Source organism: Rousettus aegyptiacus, unplaced genomic scaffold (genome assembly GCF_014176215.1).
Source record: "Rousettus aegyptiacus isolate mRouAeg1 unplaced genomic scaffold, mRouAeg1.p scaffold_m13_p_2, whole genome shotgun sequence".
Lineage (NCBI taxonomy): Eukaryota > Metazoa > Chordata > Mammalia > Chiroptera > Pteropodidae > Rousettus > Rousettus aegyptiacus.
This window is the reverse complement of record NW_023416295.1, coordinates 163,466,228-163,493,236: the sequence shown is the minus strand read 5'-3', so window position 1 is coordinate 163,493,236 and position 27,009 is coordinate 163,466,228. Positions and strand designations below refer to the sequence as shown.

Sequence of the window (27,009 nt, the reverse complement as noted above, 5' to 3'; positions counted from 1 at the left end):
GGATCATATAGTTTTTTCTGTGTTTCCTTTGAAAGTTTTCTAGTATTTCATTTTATATTTGGATCTATGGTCCATTTTGAGTAAACTTTTTTGTGATAGAATGTCTGTGTCTAGAGTCTTTTTTTTTGTTTTGTTTTGTTTTGCATATGGATGTCCAGTTGTTGTAGGACCATTTGTTAATTAGACTATGTCCATTGAATTGTGTTTGTTACTTTATCAAAGATCAGTTGGAGATCTATAGAAGATTTTATTGAGAGTGCATTAAATCTGTAGGTCAAGTATCTTAACAATGTTGAATTTTCCAATCCATCAACATGGAATATCTCTCTGTTTATTTAAATCTCCTTTGTTATCATGCATCACAGTTTTGTACATTTTGCATATAGATCACATATATATTTTGTTTGATTTATACCTATTTTGTTTTTGGGTTGCTGTGATAAATGATACTGTGTTTTAAATTTCTAATGTAGTTGGTACATAGGAGAACAATTAGCTTTTATATATTAATCTTGGCAACCTTTAACCTTGCTGTAATTGCTTATTAATTCCAGGAGTTTTTGTTGATATTTTTTTTTTTTTGCGTTTTCTAAATAGGCAATCACGTTGTTTGTGAACTAAGACTGCTTTTTTTCCTTTCCCAATGTATCTTTTCTTTTCCTGTGTTGTTACACTAGTTCGGACTCCCACTGTGATGTCGAATAGGAATGGTAAGTGGAGACATCCTAACTCAGCTTTTCACTGACGTCACCCCCCACCCTCATTTTGCCTCAAAACCTATTTTTTTTTTTTTTAACTCTCAGATCAATTGTCATTTCCATGGAAAACCTTCCCCAGTTCATGTTGCCATCACTTTCACGGTCTTTTTATAGTTTGAATTTACATTCGTTTGTATGATTATATGACCGTCTGTCTCCCAACCATTTCGACAGCCAGGTCTTTTTGGGCTCACTGTTCATCTACAGTACCCAGGACTGTGACTCGCCCACAGCAGGTACTCAAGTGCTCAAGGTTGGTGGAGGAATTAAGAATAAGTACTAGATTTCATTGGTTTTAAGAAGGAGGCTTTCTCAAAACTCAACATTTCTGAAATAGGGTTGCATTTGCAGTTGATGGCATTTAGAATTGATGAAAAACATATAAATTGTTAATAAATACAATATTCTGTTTCACTAGTAATCAAAGAAATGTAAATTAAAACAACAGATACTATTTTTTTAGGTGCCAAACTGACAACGATTTATTTGTGTAATGAATTTTAAAAACAATAATAATATTGGTAAAGACGTGAGGAAATAGGTACTTTTCCATGCTGTAGTAAGAGTTTATATTGGGACAATCTTTCTGGGGAGTAATTTGGCAACAAAGTTTTAAAAATATTAATATTCTGTGGGTTATTCAATTTCTAACAGTTTCTCTAAGGAAATAATCAGGGCTGTTTAAAAAGATATCTGACAATAATTCTCACTGGATGACATTTTTATATTACTGAAAAATTGACTAATGGTAATCTGTAAAATGGAATACAGTCCATTCATAAGTATGTGTATTCTCAAATTATTTTGAAGGATATGGAAAATATTTATAATATAATATATTTTCCAATAGACTATAAGCTTTGTGAGGGCTGGAATCATGAATACTATATTCAATATATATTCAACATCTAGCACAGTACTGACATAAATATTTGTTTAATATGTTAGTAAAAAAGCAGATATTAAACATTACGTATAGGATGATCCCAATTTTAATTTAAAAAAATGAGTATGGAAACACACAAAAGATCAGAAGTATCTACAGAAGTATGTCAACAGAGATTATCTTTGACACAATTATAAGGGATTTTAAATTTTCTTTGGACTTGTCTACATTTTTCAACTTTTCTATAATGTACCCATACTAATTTTATAATGAGAAATTTTATTTTCTTGTTTATTCCAGCTATATGTTGGTGCGAAGTGAGTGAACATGAGGATGTGGTCAGTGGAAGGGCAGGATTTATGAATGAATATTTCTTGGAACCCGTAGTTCTTTGAATTGAGTAGTAAACGTAGTGGTGGACGTCCTCTATTCCAGCCTGAGCCCTTGATAGGGTTCTGGACCCAATAATCCTCCTAGAATGTGTCAAAGCCCCGCCCTGGGCAGGAGCCCATTCCTTGGCTGCCTGTCGGGACCACTCTTATCTGTCTGCTCTGAGTAGCTGCTTATAGCTCTTAGGTTCCTTGTAGCTCGGCTCAACCCCTCGTTTCTCAGACCCACCGCAGGCCCCTTTGCTTGAACAACCTCCGTGGACAAATGTCTCGGACTCTGGCCCTCAGTGCTTTCTCTCCCTTGGCTCTGGTTTAGTTTTTACTCTCCAACTTGAGGCACTGTAGCTGTGGTTCAAAGCCTCCGGGCCTCCCTACAGCACTGAGGGGTTCAACCTCGTCTACCGTGCCTGGTGTTCAGAGCCTAGAACACTGCCTGACACACAGATGCTCAATAATATATACTCTGTGTATGGAAGGGTTGGTAGAAAGAAAGCAGGGGGCATTCAAGGTCTGGGTGACCTACATTATGTGCAAAGGAGTGGATGAGGAACAAGGAACATATTTGTGTTATTAGGTGCAATGGTTTGAAATGTAACCAATGGACAAATGTAGAAGTTTAGATACTAGAATGTTTGGAAAGAGAAATTCTAAAAATGATGACTTTGTAGTACCTTGGGTTTAACTGGGTCTTCAAGTTAAAAAATTCTATATATTTTCATTTGTTTATAGTGAGGTATAACCCTCCCCCCCCACACACACAGTATGATACTTTTTCATTCTTATAACATTCTGTTCTATCTATTAAAGCCAATAATTCAAGATAGTTACAACAGAGGGCAGAATTGTTTAAGAAATTTAAACAGCTTTTTCTTCTGGCCTGAAAATCACCCCCAAATACAAATTACAGCAATATACGAATTGAGCTATAGGAGAACTTCTTTGACCCTCTGGTTTGCAGAATTTACACACCAAGATTATTTAAAACCACCAGAGTTATTTTTCACGTCATAGTTTAAAATTCTTGGTAACACATGTAAACCTGTATGAGAGCAAAGCGATGATCCTTTGAAAGAGAAACACTGAAATGTGGGTAAGGTATTTAACTCTCGTGTGTGGTGGGGGCTCTTTGTTCCTTTCCAAATATGCTCTAGGATTATCTGCTTTTCTTTCCACTCTAGTGCTGGAATGCAGTCTTTTCGAAGTTACTGCAAATTGATTTTCTTTATTGTGACATCTTCGAAGCTTATGGGCCAGACCAGTGAAACTGGAGAGTTGTTCTCGAGTGTTGAGAACATGTTCCTGCAGGTAATTAGGGGAATAATTTCGAATCCCTCAAATGCTGTTCCTTTTGTGTTAGGTATTTTTAAATATCATTTACCTTTGTTCCTTTACAATTTAGTCCTCAAGTAGAGGACTCAGTTCATTATGTTCATGAATGAGGAAGCAACGATTTAAATTCATGCCCCAAACTGTGTATTACAATGACAAGAAGCAGTAAATAGATGGGGATCGTTATAGAATGAGCGAATGCTAGTAGTTGTCATTTGAGGAGAAAAAAGGGAATGTTCATAAAGTAAAAATGGAAATTAAGTAGTGGATTGAAGTGAACCAATAAAAGACTTGTCAAAGGCTTGGTTATAATTTTTATAAAGATGTGGGGAAAGTTGTTTGATTATCTTGCCTCTGTATTGATTTACTTTTCCTGCAATCTGAACTTTTGGCTTTGTTGAATAAAATGAAAGCTTCACTCATACAACTATTAACTGTTTGGGATGACATTTAACAACCCTTTAAGAAAATTATATTTTCACTGTAATTTGTCGACCAAAGATAGTATCACTCAAGACAAAGCTGTCTTTATTTTAAAGCAAATACCTTCAAATTTTCATAGAACACTGTCCATTGACACATCTCCATAGAAGGAATTCTGTCTAATGAGATTTGTGAGAGTTAATACTACAAGTCCCTTTATGGCAGAGACCACGCTTATTTACCAGTTTTCGTTTCCTCCATGGCATGTTATAGCCCGCAGGTGTGTAACAAATGTGACACGTGCATCAATGAATCAATTCGAATTTGCAAATACTTCATGTCCTTAGAAGGCAGCATGGAGTAATGAACAGAGCACAGGCTGTTTTCAGAAGGACTCATGTTGAAAGCATTCTGGCACCCACTGCTGTGTGACCTTGGCAAGAATGTGAACCTCTGACTCAGTTCTCGTTGTTGAGGATTCTGACGTCTGTCTCCGGGGCCTGTTAACAGGTTTAAGTGAGAACGTGCGCAGTGCGCGTCACACAACGTGTGGCACGTAGTAAGATCTGAAGAACTGGTGGCTGTTTTGTTATTACCGTTCATGAGTTATAAAGTAACCGAGGCCTAGGTTAGAAATCAGAGAGTTTGTTTTAAGCTATTTTGACCACTCTTTCATCTTGCGGAGAGTGGAATCCAGTGATGCTCTGCTATCTTATGATGACTGTAGAATTTCACCCTGCCCTGGATGGTTTTTTCCCACGAGGTCCAGATTTTCCTTACTGACATGTGTCTGTCTGCAAGCACCAATTGTATTAGTAAGTCATCATTAAGAGCTTGATTTCAGTCATTCACCCATTCATTCATTCATTCATTCAGTCAGCTAACATTCATTGAGGACCTGGCCTAGCCCTAGCCTGTGTCAGGGGTTGGGGTGACAGCAGTTTCTGCCCTCAAACAGCTGGAAGTTGCTGCCAACATCTGCATCAGTGATGAAGCGTGACTTGTGAAATGTGTTGGTTACGAGGGGATAAAGCTGGCCTTTCAGAGGAGGTGCGCCAAAGCTCAGACATTCAAAGAGAGTTTCCCAGTTCATAGCATTCCTTTTGGAGGCATCGATCTTATGATTCTGCTCTCAAAATATTTGTGCAACAGTTCTTTGAGACTAGCCACCATGGAGACTATTGAAAGAATTTTCTCTAGGTTCTGAAGGCACTTCCAAAAGAGAAGATTTAAAACCGTTTTGGACCATAACAACGTCTTTGAAATATGTGTTAAACATCCTAAAGGGAAAAGATCTTGTTATTCGTGGTGCGTACACTCAGTACTAGACCACTTTTATAATTCCTTCCGCTTAGGTTGTTTTAAAATTTTAATGTAGTGCTTTTCAATGGGGAGACAGTTTTGTCTTCCAGGGGATACTTGACAATGCTGGAGACCTTTTTGGTTGTCACAGCGTGATGGGGGTCGCTGCTGGCATCTAGTGGGTAGACGCCAGGAGTGCTACTAAACATCCTACAATGCACAGGACAGTCCCCCACAGCACGGTTATCCTGCCCCAAATGTCGCTGGTGCTCAGGTCGAGAAACTCTGATTTAAGTGATATGTTGGTTGAAATAAAAGTACATCTCATTACTCTCCCTACTACTTTTTCATAGTAGGCACCCTGGTCCGCAGGAAAATCAAAGGGTATGTTTGTGAAGGGGCCTGTGTTTTAGCACGAGAGGCTTACTTGTTAAGAAAATGTACAGAGCAGAGCGTTGGAGATGTACAGGCCTGCGTCAGACACCCTTGTTCTCCTGCTTGTTAGCCATGTGAGCTCGGGTGTTTTATTTAACCTTGCCAAGCCTCAGTTTCCCCAGCCTGTAGTAGAGAAGTAATATTCCCTATTTCCTAGGGCTTCTGTCTATATCCATTGAGATCAGGCATGGCAAGAGCTTAGCTTAGTCAGTTCTCCATAGGCGGTGGCTAGTATGGACCATGAGCTAAGGATGAAACTGTATTCGTGTTTCCTAAGCACCGTGAATATCAACGGATATTTACTGAATGCCTAAGGGACTCAAAGCTCAACACTCAGATTGTGGGGTCTCCGCCTTCAAGAGGTAGATAGTCTGGAGTAAGAGGGGAATACAAGACATGCTTTCATAAAGAAGAAGCTGACAATATACAAATGCCAATTAGCATTTTTGGCAATCCAGGCAGTGAGACTCAAGGGCGGAAGGACTACTGTGGGCAGGTGGTGGGTTGGGAGATGTCAGCCTCTCCATAACAGGGGCTTCTGCCCCACTCAGACAGATGGGCCAGGACAATGGCCATGGGAGGAACCAAGCAGACCCTGAGGATCTGAGTTCAGTTGACAGAAGTAGGGAAATCCAAAGGGGAAACTGGATTTAAAGAGGAAGATGATCGATTTTAAACATTTAAATTGCCGAGTTTACAGTTTGGGGAAAATGTGCAAGTGGAACCTGCAGCCAGCCGAGGGGAATGTAGGATTGGAAATCTGGAGAGAGATTGGGGAGGCGTCTCCCCACATGTGACTGCTGAGACCTCAAAGGTAAGCAAGGTCTCTGGATGACTATAGGAACTGGTTATTGGGAAACCAGTTACACTTTAAAGGAGAAAAGGGAAAGAGGACCTAGTGAAAGAGTGAGAGATTGGAAGAGAATCAGGATATCATAGTTTCCTCTGAGTCAAGTGGGAGTGGCTGACAGCAGCAATTGCTGCTTAGAGCGCTGGACAAATGAGGACCGAAAGAAGGCCCTTAGGTCTGGTGAGTGGAGGTCCGTGGTGACCCCTGGGATGGAAGGGGTGCATGCGAGAGACGACGAACTGCAGGGCTTTGGGAGGTGAGTGCGTGTTAATGAAACGGAGAAGCAGCACATGCTGATACTTGCTTGAGAAGTTTGTCAGTAAAAGGAGAAAGACGAAAAGTCAGAATAGTATCAGGTTCAGGTCAGGTTCGATCCAGGATATGTGTGCATGGGGAGAGGTGGAGGGGTGGGGAGGGGCAGGAAATGAACCAGGCAGAGAGGCAGATCGAGATGCTGGTGGGGACTCTGTGAGGAGGACAGGACTCCGAGAGTTCAGGGGCAGGGGCCGGTCCGGGGAAGGAGGTTGGGCGTCCCTTCCTCTGAGATAGGCAGAAGGGAAGAAAACGGGTGAAAACACTGCTAATTTGAAATTTAAAAGTAAAGGGCCAATAAGATACTCCAGAAACTATGATTTGCCAATATCTATTCTGTCTTTCAGATAGAATAGTAAATAATGTGCCCTCCTGCTGAGTTTTTAGCCCAGAACATGACTGTCCGGAAAAGAGGCTACGTTTCCCAGCTTTTTTTGATGCTAGGTAGGAGCACGTGCCTAAGTTTTGGCTGATGGTATATGAACGGAAGTGATATGGATAACTTCTGAGAAGTTTCCATGAAGTGAAACTTTCTCCTCTGTCCTCCTCCTTGCTGGTAGGATCGTAGATGCGATGGCTGGAGATAGAGCAGCCATTTTAGACCAAGAGGCATCCTGGGGAATAGCGATCAGGCAAGGTCAAGAAATGACATCAAAGGAACCCGAGTCTCTGACACTGTGGCTCGTCTGTGGCTCTGGGCCACCCGCTTCCTGACTTGTGCATGAGAGAGAAGTTAAGTCACTGTTACTCTGGGTTTTCTGTTACTTGCAGCCGACTGTAATTCTAACCGCTATCTGAGGGCAGTCTTTCAGGGTAGGTTTGCTCTCGGTAAAGTCGACATGGAGGCCATCTTTGAAGGGGAGGCTAGGGAGAGTGAGCAGCAGGGGTGAGAGATAGGACAGCTGCTGAGAGGGGAGGCCCTTTTAAGAGACACCTGAGAGGTGTGTCCAAGAACTACAGGCCTACAGCCCAGAGGTCCCTTTTACACCTGGGTGCTTTCAGGTCAGAGGAGATAATATCTCAGAGCAGCCGTAGCCAGTTTGCAGGACTCCTGTTGGAAAACTCTGCATCAAGCAGTGGGAGGTCAGTTTGACATGGAAGAGCACTTTCAGCGGGTGTAGGAAAGTAGAAAGGCTCAGTCTTTAAATTCACACCAGAGAGTCAGGCTCCGTCACTCTTTTCCTGGGCTAACATTGCAGTATAGCATAAAGTGATGATAATGCTGTCCATTCGAATAGGGCCTTATTCGTTACCAAGTATATTCACATATTTTTTTTGTTTGTATTAATCTTTCTGAAATGAGATTAATGATAAAATGTCACTAGCTCTCACTTCTTGCACTGGACATTGAAAAGGTCATAACCAACTACTATATTCTTATGTGTCGTTAAGGTTTTGAAAGAGGAGTGATTTGAGGTAATGAAGTTTAAGTATCCTTGAAATAGAGACATTAAACTAGTAAAGGGAATTCAAATTCAAGTATCTAAGCAAAAACATGCCAAATGTAAAGTTAGCAGTTGAATTCAAGGGTCATATAGGAATGTTTTTAGGTGTTCATTCGAATCCTAGATAGTATCCCCTTTGGGACCTTTCACCTACGTAAGAGGTTGTCATGTTATTCTTATCTTCAAAAGTTTTGTTACCATTAACTAACGACCTGTGGAGACATTTTTCAAAACTTATTTTTAGTTTGCAGCGTCTCCCGATAAATGTTTCACTATAACCATCATTTTATAACTGTTTAGAATTCCCTGCGAAATGATATAAAATATGTAACCTTTTGCAAGTTTATTATGAAATGAGCTTTTCTTGGGTGGATACTGGTGGCTGTGCCTGATCTAATGATGTGTCCCCTCAAGAGTGGTGTTCTCTGAGTCGGTCTGTGACAGAAATGCTTCTCAAAGTACAGACTGCTATTGGAGAACTCTATCTCGAAATGGGAGTGACTCTGAAAGGGTTCCAGCATCTCAGGAAAGCGTGGTTGAATCTGATGGACATTTCGCCCAGCGACTTAAAAGATACCAGGACTTAATGAAGCAAGGAGGTATGACGGACACTCCAGACTCCTGGGCTAGCCCCACGCATGAGGAAAGGGAAGCAAATGTGTGTACTTTATTCGCTTGACTGTTTTGGTGGGCAGGCGGACATGTGGGAGTCGACCGTAAAGCACTCCTCGTGGGACAGGCTGCCCTTTAAGAATGTCAAAGGCTGCCGTGATGCACCCCAGAAAAGGAAGCTTTGAGCAGTAAGGGGACATTCGGAGCTCAACTCCAAAGCCAGCCTTTCCCGGTTCAAATCTCACCTCTCTACTTACTAGCTCTGTACCATTAGACACGTAACTTAGCCTTTCTGGGTCACAGTTTTTGTCATTGAAAGGGAGGGATAAAAATAGCACGTACACCGCACGTTGCCATGAGACTGACAGTGGTCACGGGAGATGGGAAAGCACATAGAACGGGGCCCGTAGCTCAGCACTCGCTACTGGCAGCATCATTTGATGCCCGAGGCCACCATGGTTCCACTGTTAAAGCAGAGACAAAGGAGGTGCAGTGAATATGATATTAAGCATTTGTGACCCAATAATTGTCGGACTAAACTAAAAGACTCTAGACCAATGTCCTATTGAAATGGGCTCATCAGTTAGCTTTTGTTGCATGACAAGCCACCCCAAAACTCAGTGGCTTAAACGAGAGCCATTTATTATGATTGATTACTTTATTTTAAAATTTTCTTTTATTTTTAAATTACAGTTGACATACACTATTATATTAGTTTCAGGTGTACAACATAGTGATTAGACATTTTTATAACTTACGAGGTTATATCTCTCTGATAAGTCTAGTACCCACTCGACACCGTACATAGTTATTACAATATTATTGACTGTTCCCTATGCAGCAGCCATTTATGATTGCCTATAGGCTTGTGGGGTGACTGGAGGAGTCTCCTGGTCCAGGGCGGGCTCAGCAGATTTGGGCTGGGCTCAGGCAAGCGGCTGAGATCAGCTGGCAGGGCCAATGGGATTGGCTGTTCTAGGGCTTTAGATGTCTAGTAGTTAGTTGTCTGGCTGAGGTGACAGGTGGCCGGGCCACATGTTCCTCATCTTCCAGGAGGATGGCCCAGGCCTGCTCACCTGCTGGCTGTAAGATTCCCAGAGGGAGAGCAGAAGACCAGGCCCAGGCCAAGAACTGGCACATTGCGCTCTTCTGCTGCGTTCAGTTGGTCAGAGCAAGCCATCGGCTCCGTTCAGGTGTGATGAAGGAGGCTCAGCCTCTTGATGGGAGGAGGCGCAGTGTGGCACTGCGAAAGGGAGTCGCGTACAGTTACTGTGGAGACTTCCAGATGGTTTTATTTTTAATTTTTTTTTAATTGAAGAAATGATTGTATTTTATTTTTTTCCCCATCTACCTCCCCCCATCCCCAGATGTTTTTACAATCTACCATTGTGGCTATAAGATCAAAGGTCACCTTGGCAAGGTACTTACTACTCTCTCTAGATGTCATCTGTAAATGCACTTTTAATTTGTTGAATGAATACTATGTATTAGGAAGGCACTTTAAGCTCATGATCTCTTTCAACCTCAGATATACCTCATATGGTATGTATTGTTATCCCCATTTTACAGACAAGGAAACCAAAGGTCAGAGAAATTAAACAACTTACGCTACTTCAGCTCCCATAGCTCGTACATCCGGAGCTGGGAGTCCAAGCTAGGCCTGTCTGATCCTAAAGCCTGTCCTCATAACCCCTTGCTCTTCAGAATCTCTTCTCGTGTTGACATTTATGAAGCTATAATTTTCAACATATAGAGTCTAGCTTCCAAGTTGTTATCCTAATGCAGGCAGGGCTGGTCATGGGCATGCTAGGACCTTGGGGAGCAGGGGACATCAGGATGGGAACCAGGGACACTTACCTGGTTTCTTGGACTGGCCCTCAAGAGCCAGCTAGGCAGTCCAAAGCACAGAGCTCCAAGGAATCTGGCAGACCTTGGCTTGATAAAGACAAGTGTGGTTCTCCAAGGAGGCCGAACCAGCAGGTGGGGTGAGGGCCTGAGAACAGGGATGCTTGGAGTGGACTGGTGGCATTAGCAGCAGCTTCAATGGGACCCCTCCATAGTGCCAGGCTCCTGACAAGGGTCAGACAGGGAATCAGGGCCTGGGCAAGCAAGCAGGAGGGGAGAGGTGAGGATTCCGGCCTGACGTGAGCTAACACATTCAAGAGCTGTTCACCGGGCACCTGCTGTGCACCAGCATGGTGAACACAGGGTCCCCCGCTCTGCCCTCTGAAGGAGGTGACACACAACACACAAGCAAGCCAACAAATTTGATACATACAGGTTGTAATAAAAGCAATGAAAGCTGCAAACAAGAGATGGAGGCGGAGTGTAAGCAGGGGAGGGACCACTTATGAAAGGGTGGTCAAGAGGCCTCTCTGGGGAGAGACACTTAAGCTGAGACTTGATGGACCACAGGAGCCACATGCAGTGAGGGGAGGGGCTAGTCCTGGCAGAGGGCACAGCGTGTGCAGAACTCTGAGATGGGAGAGGGCTTGGCCTGTCCTAGCAATGGAAAGAAGCTTCCGTGAGCAAAGGGCAGGAGGCAGCTGGGCCCTGGTCCTGCGGGCACTTGGGCCTCCAGCAAGCATTTGGACTTTATTCCCAGTGTGCGGGGAAACCACCGCAGGGAGTCCGAGTGGGGATGGCATCATCTGATTTGAATTTTGAGATCATTTTTGCTGCTGTATGAAGACTAAGTACGTGCTTGTCTCTCCTCAAAGCCCAAGGGCAAGGTGCGCGGTCCTGGATGGAGGCGGGGGAGGGGTGCAGTGGGCACCAGGCAGTGAATGACATGGTACTAATGATCACTTAATGGCAGTCCTTGGTAATTAAGGCTGAATTCATAACAGTTAAATCTGCTTTTCTTTACTGCTAGTAATGCTGTAATGACACCTTCTGGGATCCTCGTTATGGTTTTTTTTTCCTTTCCTAAAGAAGCATGGTTTAGAAAACACTTTCTACTTTTTAAGACTCTGTATAATTTAAAGAATATTTAACTCAATCAAGGAGCAAAATGTTGGGCCTCTGCAGAGGACACATTCTCGAGGAGGTGTGTATCTTGGTTCAGTTCATTTATTAATTGGGTTTCTAGGGCTTATTCATGTGCTTCTTGTAAGGCTGTATCATTTTATTGCTTCTTATTGAAGGACAGATCTGGCTACCTCTGCAGGACTCGGTTACCTAGGTGACAACTGGTTTTCAACATCCATATTCTCTTTCTATTTCTGACCTGTTCATTTGAAAAACAGGCTCAGAATTTGGTTTCAGTCTATTTTCTTAGACCCTGTAACTGCTGGGCACATTCAAATTTGTTTCATGAAAACCAACCCCCATCTAGGTCAGTAACTGATTAAAGAAAAAAACCCTGGCTATTGGCAATGATGAAGAAATGATATAAACGCTCTGCCAGTTGACATCTTAACTCTCTTGTGGAAAAGAAAACCTGAAATATCATCTTCTTTGCCAAAACTTTTTCCCCGCAGGCAGTGGTGTCCCGAATAGCCTGGCAAAGTCAGCATCTGAGGAGTACTTAAAAGAAAATCACGTTTTGGAATGCGCTGCTGAAATTTCCAACCTCCTGGACAACAGCCCCCACGACCAGGCTACCAGGAAACAAACCGAAGGTGTTCTGATGTAAACATGTATTTTTTTCTTGAAAATTTTTGTTTTCTGTACTAGCTTTTATTGTCATGATTAATACACCTAACCCACACTTGTGAATCCATTTCCCACCTAACCGATTGGGTTACGAGATGCTGAGTGTTTCCGTCCTCTGGTTCAGTGGTTCTCAGCCAGGGGCAGTCTTGCCCGCTGTGGGGCCTTTGACGGTATTTGCAGACATTTTTGGCCGTCATAACTGACTGGGCTGCTACTGGCATCTAGTGGGTAGAGGCCAGGGACATTTCTAAACGTTATACGACGCACAGGACAGCCGCACAACAAATTGTCCAGCCCAAAATGTCAATAGTGCAGAGGTAGAGAATAGTGCCATAGCTTCCTGTAGAGATGTATATACATCCTTATAAAATCACTTTGAAGGTCTTGAATCTCTGCTATTATGAGCTGCTCTGCTGTTCTGTATCTTCCTATATAGAATAAAGAGACGTTTATGAGAATTATTTTTGATAGCACAGTGAATGTAGGCAAGGTTTATTATGCCCAGTAAATAACACACATGTGTTTAATTTTAGATTTGCTGCTGGAAACACTTCTCTTGCAAAAATGAAATTTCAAGAATGCTTAAATATCAAGAGAAGTTGGTTTGGGGAGAAAAACATCTGAGTTGGAGAAATTATGGAATTTTTAGCGGATTTACTGTTTTTTTCCACTAAGAGATAGTGAAAGGTAAGTTTTTATGAAATATTTTTTAAAAAAAGTAATGTATCTCCCCTTGCCGCCACCACCAAAAAAAAAAAAAAAAGAAAAAAGAAGAAAAAAAAGCCCCTCAAGTGTCAGGAGGCCTGGGGCCACCCATCAGGGGCGTCTCACTTCTTTGGTTCTAGCATTGGAGGGACCCACCATGCCCGAGAGTTCTGTCCCCATCAATTTGTCAGGACACTGACCATAACGTGTTTGCAGGGAGCTCTTAGCCCACAAACTGTGCCGAGGTCTTGGCAGTAGGAAAAGTGGTGAAGAGGATGAGGTCACGGTGAGTGTTTTCCAGCATCATTAACATGCCTTGGGAGGAAGAGGTGCTTACCTCAGGCCACTGCGCGGGCCTCAGCGCATTGTCGGTGGCACCATGGCCCACTGGCCTGTCTTCTGCACGACCGAGGCCAGAGCCTGCAGTGTCTCCTGCCAGGCTTTCCTGCTGCCTCTGCTGGCTGCGGAAGTCCTCTTGCTCTCCTGCGATGTCTGGGCACTAATCCCATCTATGAGGGCCCCACCCTCATGACCTAATCATCTCTCCAAGTCCCCACTTCCTAATATAGTCATCTCAGGGGTTAGAATTTCAGCATGAGGCTTTTTGTGGGGGACACGAACATTCTGTCCGCAACAGAAAGTTCTCTTTTAAAAGTCTTTTCCATCCCATTCCTCCTTCTTGTGCAGTAAAGCACCATGTCCAGCCATACCACTCTCCTGTCAACGTAAGAGCTCCCTTCTTTCTTCCAGCTCTGTTTTAAGACACTGTTTGTACAGCAATAGCCTTTTTTTTTTTTTTCACTTATACCTGTGACACTAAAGTAACACACGACTGACCGGAAATGACAAAATGGCTTTTCACGCGGGCCCACCTTAGATTTTCCTTAGAGGACGTGGGGCTCAGAGCCTCGGACCTGGCCCCGAAATTCGAAAGCACTCTCTGATCAAAGGTAAAAGTCAACAACCTAAAACGAAATTAAAGTAGAAAATCGGAATTGGGAGCGTGGTCTTGACCCTTCCTAGGCGGGGAGGCCGGGCCCTCCACTCGCCTCCCACTCCTCGCTTCTGTCATGGGCGTTGTTCTTCCCTCGGGGGAGGCGCCTCCAGTCTCCCCGTGCGTTTCTTCCACCAGAGTGTTAAATTTACTGCCCGCGGCTTACAGTGAATGTTCGGTGTCTTCTTCACTGGTACCAACTCAGTTCGGTGGAATTTATTTTAAAGGCAAGGGCTTCTGGGGTCACTCTTGAAGAACTCCTCAGAGGCCAGATGAGAGGCGAGGCCTACTCGGGCTCCGCTGCTGCCTGGGGCCGGGTGGCCGGACCTGATCTTTTGCTGCCTCAGTACTTATTTGGCCCAGTAAGAGTGGCTACTCAGTGGGTTCTGTCTGTCATTTGCCTGGAATGGTGCTGCCACCTCGGGAAGTGAGGAGAATGGAGAGCTGAGTCAGAGGCTGCGAATAATGCTGGGACAGCAAGCTGGAGACAGGCCACAGCCGAAGGGTGGGGTGGAGGTGCTCAGGGGTGGGAGACCCCACAGGGGGGTGCATCTCAACCTTTGTGCCTCCGATGAGTGAGTTACTGGTATGCCAAACAGAGACAAGTCAGCCCTTGGGTGGCTTCATTTATTCTTCTTGTAGCCTGTATGAGAAATCTCATTTTCTATAAGTGCGGTGACTGTACTATTAGGGCTCCTGAAACCTCATCGCCACAGGGCGTGATCTACTTCAGAACAAAAATCTGGAGAAACTTTTGATTGTCTTGACTAGGGGACAGGAAACGCTACTGTCGTTTAGTGGGCCGAGGCCTGGGATGCTGTTAAACATCTTACAATGTCCACAACAGCCCCCACAACAAAAAATTATCCAGCCCCAAAATGCCAATCGTGCTGAGATTGAGAAACCCTGACCCAAACCTACTATCTTCCCCAGCAAGTATGTTTGTCATTCATTTTGCAGTAAAACATGATTGACTTTAGCCTAGTCATTTGCTGAGGGAGAAAAAAGCCTTAAAATATTTGCTACATGCAGGGAAAGAACACTTTCTGGCTATAGATTAAGGAGTTTGTGTATATGCATGTATGTGTACATTTTTTTTTTTTCCAGTAAGGGTTTCCGGGCTGAGTGCATAAAGGATTTGTTTATAACCAGAAAACAGGTGAAAAGTCTAGAGGAAATTTATGAAAAAGGAACTAGTATATCTAATCTGCTTGCTTTGTGTAGGGTTTTGTGTAGTTTTGGTGTCTGGTCTATGATGGAAGTATAATACATTCATTTACTTTCAGATAAGAAAGCATCAGTAATCACAATTTCAGTGTATTTGTGACTTCTTAAATAAATCTCTACAATACGTTTCGATTTTTCAATCAGTTTGCCATGTGGTTATGATCAAGAACTTTTCTGTAAGGAGCCCATTCTTGCCACCATTTTATTGTTTTTATCTTCTGGTATTGATTGAAGTTGATTCATTTTACATAGGGCCCACTTCTGGCTCACAGGAATGTTGTAGATGGTTAGTTCTGCTGGCAGTGTGGGATTCTCGTACTTTTATTTCAATCTGTGACAATGAAATTAAACCAGAATCTTCAGTACTGAGGATGACAGTACTGAGAGGAAAAGTAGAGCGTTTATAGAAACTTTTGAATCAAGTTGTACTTCAATATGTAAGAAATTTTTTAAGTTTTCCTGTGTAGAGGAGGAAAAATTTTCCTCGATCCTCTTAGGGTTCCAGGCTGGGACTGAAATTAAACGGAAAAGACAGAGATTGCCACCCTCGTTCCACTGGGCCCCGAGGACAGAAATCTGGGAGGCTGACTTTGGTAGGAAGTTTAACCTTCTGCAGCGTCTGTCAGAGGTCCAGGATCTCCTAATCATAGACTGAGCAAGGTGTCTCAGTGATGGAAACCCACCTTCATCACCAAAACATTTTTTCCTCTACCCTGCCTAGGGGTAGTTCTTCCACTGTGGGCCCCATAAAATTAGACTGACGAAAGACAGATTAATGAGAGAAAATCAAACAGAAGTTTCTTAACATCTGCATCACCCTTACACATGGGAGCACTTAGCAGTGACTAACCCCCCAAGTTGTGGTTGGAACGTGGGGTCTGTGTACCTAACTTAGCAGGAGAAGGGGGTGAGGAGAAAGGGCAGGAGAAGGGGGTGAGGAGAAAGGGCACTGATGGAGAAGTAAGGGATTTTTTTGAATGATAAATGGGCCCTTAGAATGGACACCCAACATCTGTCTGCGGTGTGGTGCTAGCTTCTTATGTCCTGAAAGAGAAGATTTGAGTTTCTCTTGGGGTGGGGTTTTATGCCAGCACTTAAGTCCTTTTGGGGGGCTCTTATTTTAGGTACACAGGGATTTCGGGAACTCAAATGCCTCCAGCTCATAATAATTCATACGTCAATGTGGCATACCTTGGATTGGCCTACCAGATCCTCTTTACCTTTACCTTTAATGGAAAATATCTATCTAAATGGAGTGTGCCTTCAACTGTTATGGTTTTAGATTCTTCTGAGTAGACTCCATAAAATAAGTGAGCCACACATGGTTGGGGCTCCTCACCATTAGGTATTTTTAAAGAAGCCTCGGGCCATCTCTAGTAGAAATGTGATGGAACATTAATCATCAAAGTATTCCTCTTTAAAGTCCATACTATGCATATATATGCATATATATATATATATATATATATATATATATATATTTATTTTTTATTTTTTTGCATCGAGGAAAAAGAAGACCTGTGTGTATACTGATAATCGCACTGCACTTATTCAAGTGCTGAAGTGCTTTATATATCGTAATGCATGAGGGAGTTGTGAGGAAGTATTATCTTCCCTGACTAGTTTGTAGATCTGGAGTGATTTGGAGGAATCATATGCCCCATAAAGATAAACAAACCTCCTACCGCCCCCACCTTGGAGAGCTCAGCGGGAACCTGCCCCTGTGAATGGCAGCTCGATTGTAAGTCATTGCTGGCATATGCTTGGTGACTTTGATTTGGAATCTCATGTATAAAACTACTGTTTGTTTCCTTTGTCTGTAGCTTGTGGCCCTTGTGGGGACAGTTCCTTCGGTGGTGCCAGGAGCTGCTTATCACTGTGAAGTGGTTCCCTAGGTCCCCTAGTGCAAATTTTATGAATGCCGTGTGGCCTGTATTTCATCCTAAGTTCTAAATTTGGTGACAATGTCTTGGTCTTTTCTGGATACAGTAACAGGGAAAGACAAAAATAAATGGAAACCAGGTTCCCTGTGCTTGAAGGACCATCCTAAGCATTCTGGGTGATACAAAAACAAAAGACAACTCCTGCCTTATTTTGTTAGGAGGCAAAACAAACCTATGATAACAAATATGACACATGAACAGTTTAAAGCATTGCCTGGTTGGAGGTGACTGGACTGGGGTTTAATTTTAACTCTGCCATAATCAGCCATTTGACCTTTGGCAAATCACAACTCTTTACTAGTTCAAGGTTCGTGGGTGCGATGCTTCAAAAGGTCAATATTCAAAATGTCAGAATTTGGAATAAGGTAAGATTTGTTGATCAAGAAGGCACTAGCTCGAGAAAATGGGGGCCTTAACGCTTGTGCAAATCCATCTTAAGAGAGCCCCAAATTCAATCAATCATCTTTTATGTCAAGGGGAGGGAGGCGTGGGACAAGGGGTGGGTGGGTGAGGACAGTAGACAGCTAGGTGCTAGCAGGGATCCAAGGAGGAGGGCGAAATCTCCAAATCTCTTTGTTCCTGGTTGGTCCGTTGACCCCCCGCGGGTCTGAGTCTGGTCTCAGAGGCTCCTGTAAATCTTTGAGAAGCATTGTTTCGTACATATTTCCCACCTCTTTGGGAGAGAGGCCTTCTGACAAGGGGGATGTTTTTGCAAAATGCTCAGGCCTTTGAAGTTCCTATAGCAATATCTATAGCAGGATCTATTAGCCTGAAGGCCATGGGAGAAATGCAGGCTAGACTTTGTGATAGAATCAGAGGGGGAGGGGAGGGAGAGGGAGCGCATTTCACTCTGTTACGCAACCTCTTTGGCCCAGGTCAGTCTCTGGGCCCATCTGTAAAATAAAGGTGTCGAGTTCTTTGGGGCCCCTTCCAGAGTTAATATTCTATGCTTAGATATAAAGGAAGATAATAACCAGTAGTGGGAGGATTTTCAGGGAAAGTCTCTTGGGAGGACCCCTTAAGGAAGCGGAGGATGTCAACTGGCAGAGAAGGACACTTCTATGCCTAACAAAGGTGGGAGTAAACAAAGATGTGGCAGGGACCCCTCGGGAGCTGGCACGAAGGGCTGTGAGGAAGGGTGGGACAGGAGGTACGGGAGCAGGAAAGCAGACAGTGGAGGGAATCGTGGCAGTGTGCCAGCCCGAGGGCAGTCCTGCCTGTGGGCAAGCGGAGACTTAAGGCCGAAGAAGGCTTGGAGGCCAGTGATCCTCTCGTGGGCTTGTTCTATTTCGGAAGTTGTTTTGGAAACTCTTTGAAGTTACTTAGAGTCCATCAAGGCTTCCTGTAATCTGTCCACAAGTTCAGAGTGAGACAGATTCCTTGCCTAGCCTATATAAATTAACCCTGACCCCTCTTATCTCTTCATCTCTACCCCCTCGGCTGTATTTTTCTTCATAGTGCTTAGTAATACCTGAAATTATATATTTACTTGTTTCTTAGTTTTTTTTTAAAATCTGCCTTCCTTGCTAAAAAGAAGGGACTTGATCTCTTTTCACCATTGTATACCCAGTTCTTAGAACAGTGAATAGTGGGTGCTCAATAAACATTTGCCCAGTGAACGAACATAAGATGAAGTACCTTCGCTCATTCAGATTTAGCTTTCCACTTAAAAAAAGCAAATATTGATGATTAGGGTGTTTTAATGTCAATTACTTATGCTATCATAATTTATTCAATCATTCATTCAAGAAATATTTAGTGCACCTTAAAGTAGCAAAAACATTTTATTTAGGACTGTTGCAACAGAGGAAAAGAGACTGCAGTATAAAACTGGGCTCATTTCTGAATACAGCAGGGGAAAGTTGGAATTTCTAGCCAAGGAGAAGGGTGGGCGGGGGGCAGTGGAAGGAAAATTATTAAGATGCACCATCAAGGGTAACGGGGATTCTGGCTAAATGGACCTAACAGGATTCTCGCTGAAGGCAGGCCAGGGCGATCAGACACCACCTGGGGGGGGGGGGGGACGAGGAAGACAACCTGCTGCCTGGTGAGGATGTGATAGTGAGGATGGCTAAACTAACTCAGCAGGATTCTTGCTAAAATTAGACAATGCAGAGATGAATACGGAAGTCCAAAAGCAGAGGCCTAGTTGAGAAAGAGCTTAGAACAGTCTGAGTAGAGTTTGGTCAAGGAGAGGCTCTTTGCCAGGTGACGAACTGGGGATATAGCAGTGAACACAGGCCAGGTGGAGACCAACACGGCCTTCATTGAGCTCACACTGCCATTGAGCTGCAATTGTAGAAAGCGCTAAGGTGGAGCTGGTGGTTTGGAAACTAAATACTGCTTAACTGCTGTCGTGGAGAGTGCTATCATGGGAAAGTACAAGCACTAACAGGGGACCTTGATCTGTGAGGTGGAGGGGCACGCATGGGGGATGCTTCTCAGGAAACTGAATCTGGAGGATGAGGAGCTACTCGTATGTAAAGTGGGAAGAGGGACAGGAGTCATCCAGGCAGTAGGAACAGAATTTGCGAAGCTGGGGGGAGCTAAAAAGGCCAGTGTGGCTGGAGCACAGAGACCAGCGCTGGGGAGAGGGTGCATGGGGAGGGTGTCCGAGAAGTGCTGGGCCAGTCACAGGCTCCTAGGCCCACTCAGGGACTTGGGATGTTATCATAAGAGCAACTGAAACCCAAAGCAGAGGGAGTGTTAGGAACTTACCGTCATTTGTTTATCTAGCATAGTGTTGGGGAGGAGGCAACCTTCCAGCTCTTTCAACTGGTCTAGTAATTAAATCTACATGAAACAGATTAACAAGAGAAAATAACCAAATTTCATTACATATGTGTGTATGGGAACCCCACATACATGAGAGAGTCAGAGGCAAAGTTAAAGTGAGGTGTATATGGCATTCTGAGCTAAGGATGAGTGAGGTAAGATGCCTTGGGGCATCAGAGGGCAGGAAGGTCATTGCAGGATGATAGGAACAGATGTTCAGTAATTAGAAGTTTGCCCTGCCATACAGATAAGTCAAAAGGTTATCGCTGATCACTTCTCATTATGGGTAAGGCCCCTAATTTAAATTCTTCTAGGTAGTTAAGAGGGGTACAGAACTTTCTCTGGAGCCTGAAGGGTCTCAGTTGTCTTTAGCTTAAAATAATCTGCATACCACAGAGGCATATCTCGGGGTGGCTCATTCTAAACCCCCGCAGTAGTCATCACAAGCAGATTTCTAATACAATATGTTAAATATGTTAAAGATTCTATCAACGTATTGTGAATCCAGAGTCACAGAGAAGCTCGAAAGACCCCTTTTGACACTTTTTAAATTTCTTTCCAATGTGTTTTGACCTTTCAAACAGACTCTGAACAAGGGCCTTGTGATTTTTCTTCATACCTTCAAAGCATCAGAAACATGCTAATGGTGTGGAAGTACTCTGTCAGTGCAGGAAAGGTGAGGAAGTGGACTAACAGGTTCTTTCTGGGTATTTGCACAATTTGCTGGGTATTCAAGAGAAGCCGTTGACTGTGCTCCGGGCTAACCACGTTGAAAGACATGCCTTAAATTGTACTTTAACCTATTGAAAATAAGAACCTTTAGTTGACTTCTCAGATTCAGCTTGGATTATAGGTTAATGATCATAATTGCTAGCTGGAAAGTCTTAGCACTTTCCTTCATCTCGTATTATTATATTCGATCAACATGTAGAATACTGTGTAATCCTCCAAGAGGTGTGAAAATAATGGGCTTCCAGTGATGATAATTCAGATTTTAATTATGCTCATAACATTTTGATGTGTGAGATTATAGTAAGCACATATTAAAATGATAGATTTATGAGAGGGTGATAAATCCTGTCAGTTTCTTCCGATCACAGTTTCGTGAGGCGCTTAAAAATGAAATCTCTTCCTGTTACTAGGTCCTTTCAGCTCATCTCATCTCAACTTTGATCCGGTTTCCAGAACAAACCTAATAAAACTGTTAGTTCTAGAGATTACAGTACTAATCCTGACTCTAAAAGGGTTGCGTGTGTGTGTGTGAGATTTATGTTCCAAGCTACCTTCGACACAGAGCAATCTTATTATTCTCATTCTCTGGTAAGTGGTTTATATCTGCCTATTGAGAAACCATTTCAGTGGGAGAAAAAAACCAGAAATGTGGTTTTTTATGTTCCATTATGTCAAACTGGGTGTTCTGTACTGACTGGTTTATTTTGGATGAAGTGTGATAGATGAACATTATGTGACTTCCCTCTCCATGGAGTTCTTTTCAAAAAGAAATACCAACCATATCAGTCAAATGGAGAAGGAAGAGCTTAAATAACAGCTCCAGAGGGTGATTTTCGGTAGGGCGAGTCAATCTTTTTCTCCTCATTTGATTTTAAAATGCTTGGCTCAGCCAGAACTCTTTTCTCTATGGCAATAGGTCCCTTAATCCAAAAAGTCAGGTAAGTGATATAGACAAAATTTGCATTTTAATTTTAACTTAAACATATAAATGCAAGTCTTTCCCCCAAATTTTAAATTTAGGATCAAGGACTTTTTTTTTTTTTTTTTTAATGAGTCCTCTGATTGGTATTAGATGTCATCTTTCTCAAAATGCATCATCCACAATTTCTAGTTTTGGCTTCTGTAGGGTGAGAACTTGGATAATTGTGATGCAGTATGTGCAGCATCTTTCTAGATTGCTACCTTTTGCCTCCCTCATCCTTTTACGGTTGTCTTGGCCTCTCATAATTTAAAGGAATTTCAAAGCATTCAGCCTGTTTTTCATAAAAAACAACTCTCTTTCATCTTGCACTTAGATCTTATTAGTTTGTACTATACTTAATTCAATTACCAAAATTAGACTAACAAACCCAATCGACTCTTGGTCACACTGGAACTCAATAGTGAGGAACAGAAGTTTGCCAGCACAGTAGAGACGCACCTGCTTAGCTGCAGGCATTGCGTGCCCTGGGTATCAGGCAGTATGTGCTGTAGAGGAAATACAGGGCCCTGGTTGGTTAATCTAGCAATCCAGTTTACGTCTGTTAACAGAGCTTTCTTTTCACTTGTGTGGGTTTAATAGTTTTTAACAGGTTAGAAATTTGTAAATACTCCTGGCTGCAGGAATATATCAAATAGCCCTCATAAATGGAGAAAACCTTTAAACCTAGAGATTCTTCAGCCAATTTTAATGCTGAAGAAATAGCAGATATGTCCTATGACCTACCCCAGTGCAGTTGATCAGAGAATCTTATGAATTGGTTTTTAGAATCACTGAGTCTCAGAAAGACCAAGGGACATCCCAATACCTTCAAGGTAGTAAGTAGTAGACTTAGGACTTGGAACCCAGTCCTCTGACCTAAATCCCATCCATGCTCGTTCTACTGTTTATGGGCTCTTGGAATTTGGGGTCTTGTTGGGAAGATAAGTGCGTAACAGATAACTGAAGTCCAATATGATCTTTGCTGTGACAGACGTTGCTGGAGGCTCCGGGGAAGCACATACAAGGGGCAACCAGGAAGTCTTACCAGAGAAAGCGACTCGGCTGTGAGTCCTGACAGGTGTTTACTTGGTGAAGAAGGTGAGGAAGAGCATTTCAAGCGAGAAGGAGCAGCACTAGTAAAGACAAGGGAGGGTGAATTAGGGTGGTTTCTTTTTCCAGAGAAAATAGCAAAGCTACCACTTTACTTATAAAGTATTAAAAAAGAAAGGAGGAGGGGCTAGGAAAATTTAGTATTTAAAATCTGAGAATGGATTTTCAAGGAAGGAAGTGGGACCTTCCCACCTATTCCCACCCCCAGTTCACACTCTGTTGGAAGTAATGTGGATATGGTTCTGTCGAGAAGTACAAAATGGAAAAGGTAACTGATGGTTCTTTCCTAGATGTTTTTTTTGGGAATATTTCCTAAGGAATCAGTGTGACAGTGAGAATAGTGTTTTCTCTTCTCATTCTAGAAGTTATGGTCCTTGGATCCTGGGGATCTGGATTTGAATCCTAGTTCTGCTCTTTTCTGGGTTTGTGGATATAACTTCTCTGAGTCTTGATTTTCTTACTGGCCAAAGGGGATCATAATGTCTGCCTATAGGGTTATTCTGAAGATTTAATGAGATAAGGTATGCGAAACAACCAAGAGAGTAAACAGTGAAATGTTAGACACCTTCCCCATCCAGAATGAAGATTCGAAGGGGGAGGAGGGTAAGTGACTTCTCTCCAATTTAAGTGAACCCATCCTGGTCTGTCTTTCTTCTCTGGGTTGGTAGGACTAACCAGGCTGGATAGTGCCTCCCAGCTGGTACCGACCCTGAGGGAGGACAGGGTGGAGCGGGGTTGGGCCTGAGGCAAGGATGTTCTTTCCTGGCAGCTACTGTGCTTGTGCCAGAAAGAATAATCAGATTGTGTCCAAGAAAGTTCTGAAGTCGAAGCTAGAAGAATAGGTCCAGCCGCAAGCGTGAGTCATGGGGGTAAAAGGCCCCAGGAGCCAAGGTGTGTGACATGAGAGAGAGTCCGTGAAGCATGAGCCTGACATAGTGTGTGTGCCAAGTGCACCACTGTGTGACAGTCTCAATCCTGCAGCAAGTCAGAGCCTCTTACAGGGCAGAACGAGCAGTCTGTAGGATCTGGTTATTCCTATCCAGAGGATCTCTGAGAATGAGTTTTTGCTCAGCTACCACATGAGACATTCTGGTTCTGTTTTTTTTCCACTTCACCTGTAAAGGCCAATTAAAGCCAATGCAGCATGACCATCCTGAGTGGGGTAATTCACAGGTGCATTCTGTTGAGCTAGATTGAGACAATTGGCAACATCATAGAGAGTCATGAAAATAAAAAAATAAAAAAAAGTGTCACAGATTGTTAAGCAGAGACAACAGCTGAAATGATCAGATTTCCAGCAGAAGCTGTGGGCAAAGATGTGACTTAGGCTATGACCCGTGAAGCAGAGCTGCAGAGAGAGCGTCTCTGCAAATAGAAGCCACAGCTGATACTCAAAAGGACAATCCAGTTGGGGGAAGAGGCAGCCTGGTGCAGCAGTCAAGGGCAGGGGCTTGGGGATGAGGCAGACCTGGGATTGCTCTACCACAAACTGGAGCAAGTTTCAGTTTTTCTCATCTTTAAAAGATTTGAACATACACAAGAAATTCTCTGGATGGACACATGTCTTAGGAGAAGACTTGCACAGATGGGGGCTGAAATGGGATTTTTCACTTTGTACGTTTTCATTTTTGAACCATGTGCATATATGTCCTATTAAAAAGAGTAAATGAAAACAAAAAGACAAGTGAGTATAGTTTATACCACATAGGATTATACAGGCCTGATGGATGGTAATTACATAAATTTGCTGTTATCATTATTATAAATACAGGGATGCTGTCTGGGTCATCTCTCAGTTTTTTTTGCCCTTAAATACCCAGAAGTCTCTATCACATATCCAGATGGATGCCCTACGAGAACTGGCCTTACATTACACATATTATCAACGGTACAGATTCAGCCCCTTAAAAGCAGTCTTGTAAATGGATAAAGTGAATAAATTAGTACCACTTGCAAATTAGATTGTAAAATGTATTTTTTTTCTTTCTTTCTTTTTTTTTTACTTTTAACACATTATAGGGAATTATGTTAAATGATTGGCAATGGCAACTGGCAAAGATCCAGCAGGTCTGTTATTGATTTATAACATATATAACCTTCACCTGTATTCACCAGTTGTTAACATTTTTGCTATATTTGCATTCTCTCTCTTTCATACATATACAGACACATACATAGTTTTTTTCTAAACCATTTGAAAGTTGTAGATATGACACTTTTATTTCTAAATACAACAACGTGTATCTTCTGAGTACAAGCAAATCCTTGTATATAATCACAATACGATTATCAAACCCAGAAAGTTTATCCATCACTTAAGACTGTTGTCTAATGTATATTCCATATTCAGTGTTCCCAAGTGTCCTAGCTGTTTACTTTTTGATTCGGACTCCTATGTAAGATCTTCCTTTGCATTTGGCTAGAGCATTCAAGGCGGCTTGTTTTGTCTTTCATGACACTGGCATTTTTGAAGAGTCTAGGTCAGATTCTGCCCTACCCTCCCTGCCCCAGTGTCCTTTAGTTTCTATCTTTCTGGTTGTTTTCGTATAAGTAGACTCAAGTTAAATGTTTTTGGCAGGAACACTACAATAAATAATGTTCCAGTGCCACCTTTTATAATGTTTTTTACCCTTTTAAGTGTGTGAAGTCAGGAGTAATTGTTAAAAATCCTAATATTTTTATTTTCAGATATCCAGCACAGGTCAGTTATTGATAAGTGACTCTTGTCATCACATCCTAATTGAGGCACTGGACTGTTTGTGCAGATCACCTGATTTAAGGGCGACCTACCTGGGATCTCTCCTTCGTCAAACCATGGAATCCTGCAGTGAGTTCCTGTTCTGTCTCACGAAGAAATATGCTCTGGTTGTTCATGTTCTATGTATGACCTCTTGACAGTTGTTGATCTTTTGCAGCCTTCTGAGGAAACTGAGCAGATCTGGAGTAGGAGATGTTGGCCTCAAGGAGGGAGCCAGCAATATTCTGAGGGTTCTAGGAATGGCACCTCACTATGGCACTACCACAGTGCCCAGGGTTGTAATATAGTGAGTTCTGCAATGTGCACGGATGCAGATAAGCTACAGAGGGCTAAAAGCGTGGACTTGGCACCTCATACAATTTCAGATAAATCAAAAGGTGCAGAAAAGGGAAAAAGGTTTTGAGACCCATTACTTCCATTTCTGCTGAGGGAAAGACCCAACAGAAGACACAAAATAATATTGAAAGGTAGAATGGCCCAGAGAAAGAAGCGTCAGAGAAAAAAAGAAAAGATCATTGCTTTTTGATTTTATCTGTAGGTAAAATGGATGGCATAGTAAAGTTTTCACAGTTAAGGATTTTTGTCAGCTGAAGTGGAGAGTGGAAAAGACCAAAATACCAGCATCCCCTGCTATGGCCTCTTAGCACAAATAATCCCTGCGAATCCATATCTGAGCTCACCTCAGAAAAGGCGGCTTTTTCATAGCCCAGATTACAGTTTGATTTCTCAGAAGTATTTTTTTTTTTTTTTTTGCAGAGATCTCAGTTTGAGAGAAAATTGTCAAAGGCATCGAGTGATACTAATAAAGAATAAAAATGATCTTGGGTTCTTTCATCTCCGCAATTTTTTTTCTGCTTGTCTTTCGAACTCTTTGATGAGATATTTTCTTTTATAACTGCTAGGAGTGATGTTAATCAAGGCTGGGATTGATTTTTTAGCCCCTTAAAATATTGTAACAGATTTTGCTAAGAACGATTTTTACTCATTCACATTTCTATGGTAGGTACATGAATGTTAATCTCACAGGGTTCCATAGCTAAAAAGTATACTGAAACAATGTTATGAAATTCTAATAGTGTTACTTTTATATTGCTATAGTTTATCTATTTTGAATTTATGAATTAATTCTCCATATAAATGAAATTGACAAATGCTATTACCAAAATTTTGAAAATAAAACACAAATAAGAAAAGGTGCAAGTTGGAATAAACTAAAACCATAAAGTAATTTTAAAGTACCGAATCCATGGGCTTGATAGCATATATGTTTTAAACATTTTAATTACCTCTCATTTTATCAATTATTTGTAAGATATTGCCCATTAACTCTTCAGGATTATTTATTGGCTACCTTCTTCCTTATCATCTAACTAAATTTTACCTAGTCTGTTAGGAAGCCAAATGAA

General features: G+C 42.4%; 1 long non-coding RNA gene across 5 annotated transcripts; it reads left to right on the top strand.

The window, feature by feature from the left end:
• The first annotated feature begins 3 nt into the window (after positions 1-3).
• LOC107501136 lies at positions 4-26,437 on the top strand. Of its 5 annotated transcripts, none has more exons than XR_004955791.1 (6): positions 4-6,336; positions 12,224-12,364; positions 12,932-13,085; positions 22,727-22,833; positions 25,534-25,672; positions 26,360-26,437. It is a non-coding gene; the product is annotated as an uncharacterized LOC107501136 (long non-coding RNA). The 5 variants fall into 5 exon arrangements; XR_004955788.1 differs by lacking the exon at positions 26,360-26,437 and having other exon boundaries at positions 4-3,338; positions 4,059-6,336; positions 25,534-26,108; XR_004955790.1 differs by lacking the exon at positions 26,360-26,437 and having other exon boundaries at positions 4-3,338; positions 25,534-26,108.
• The last annotated feature ends 572 nt before the right edge of the window (positions 26,438-27,009 follow it).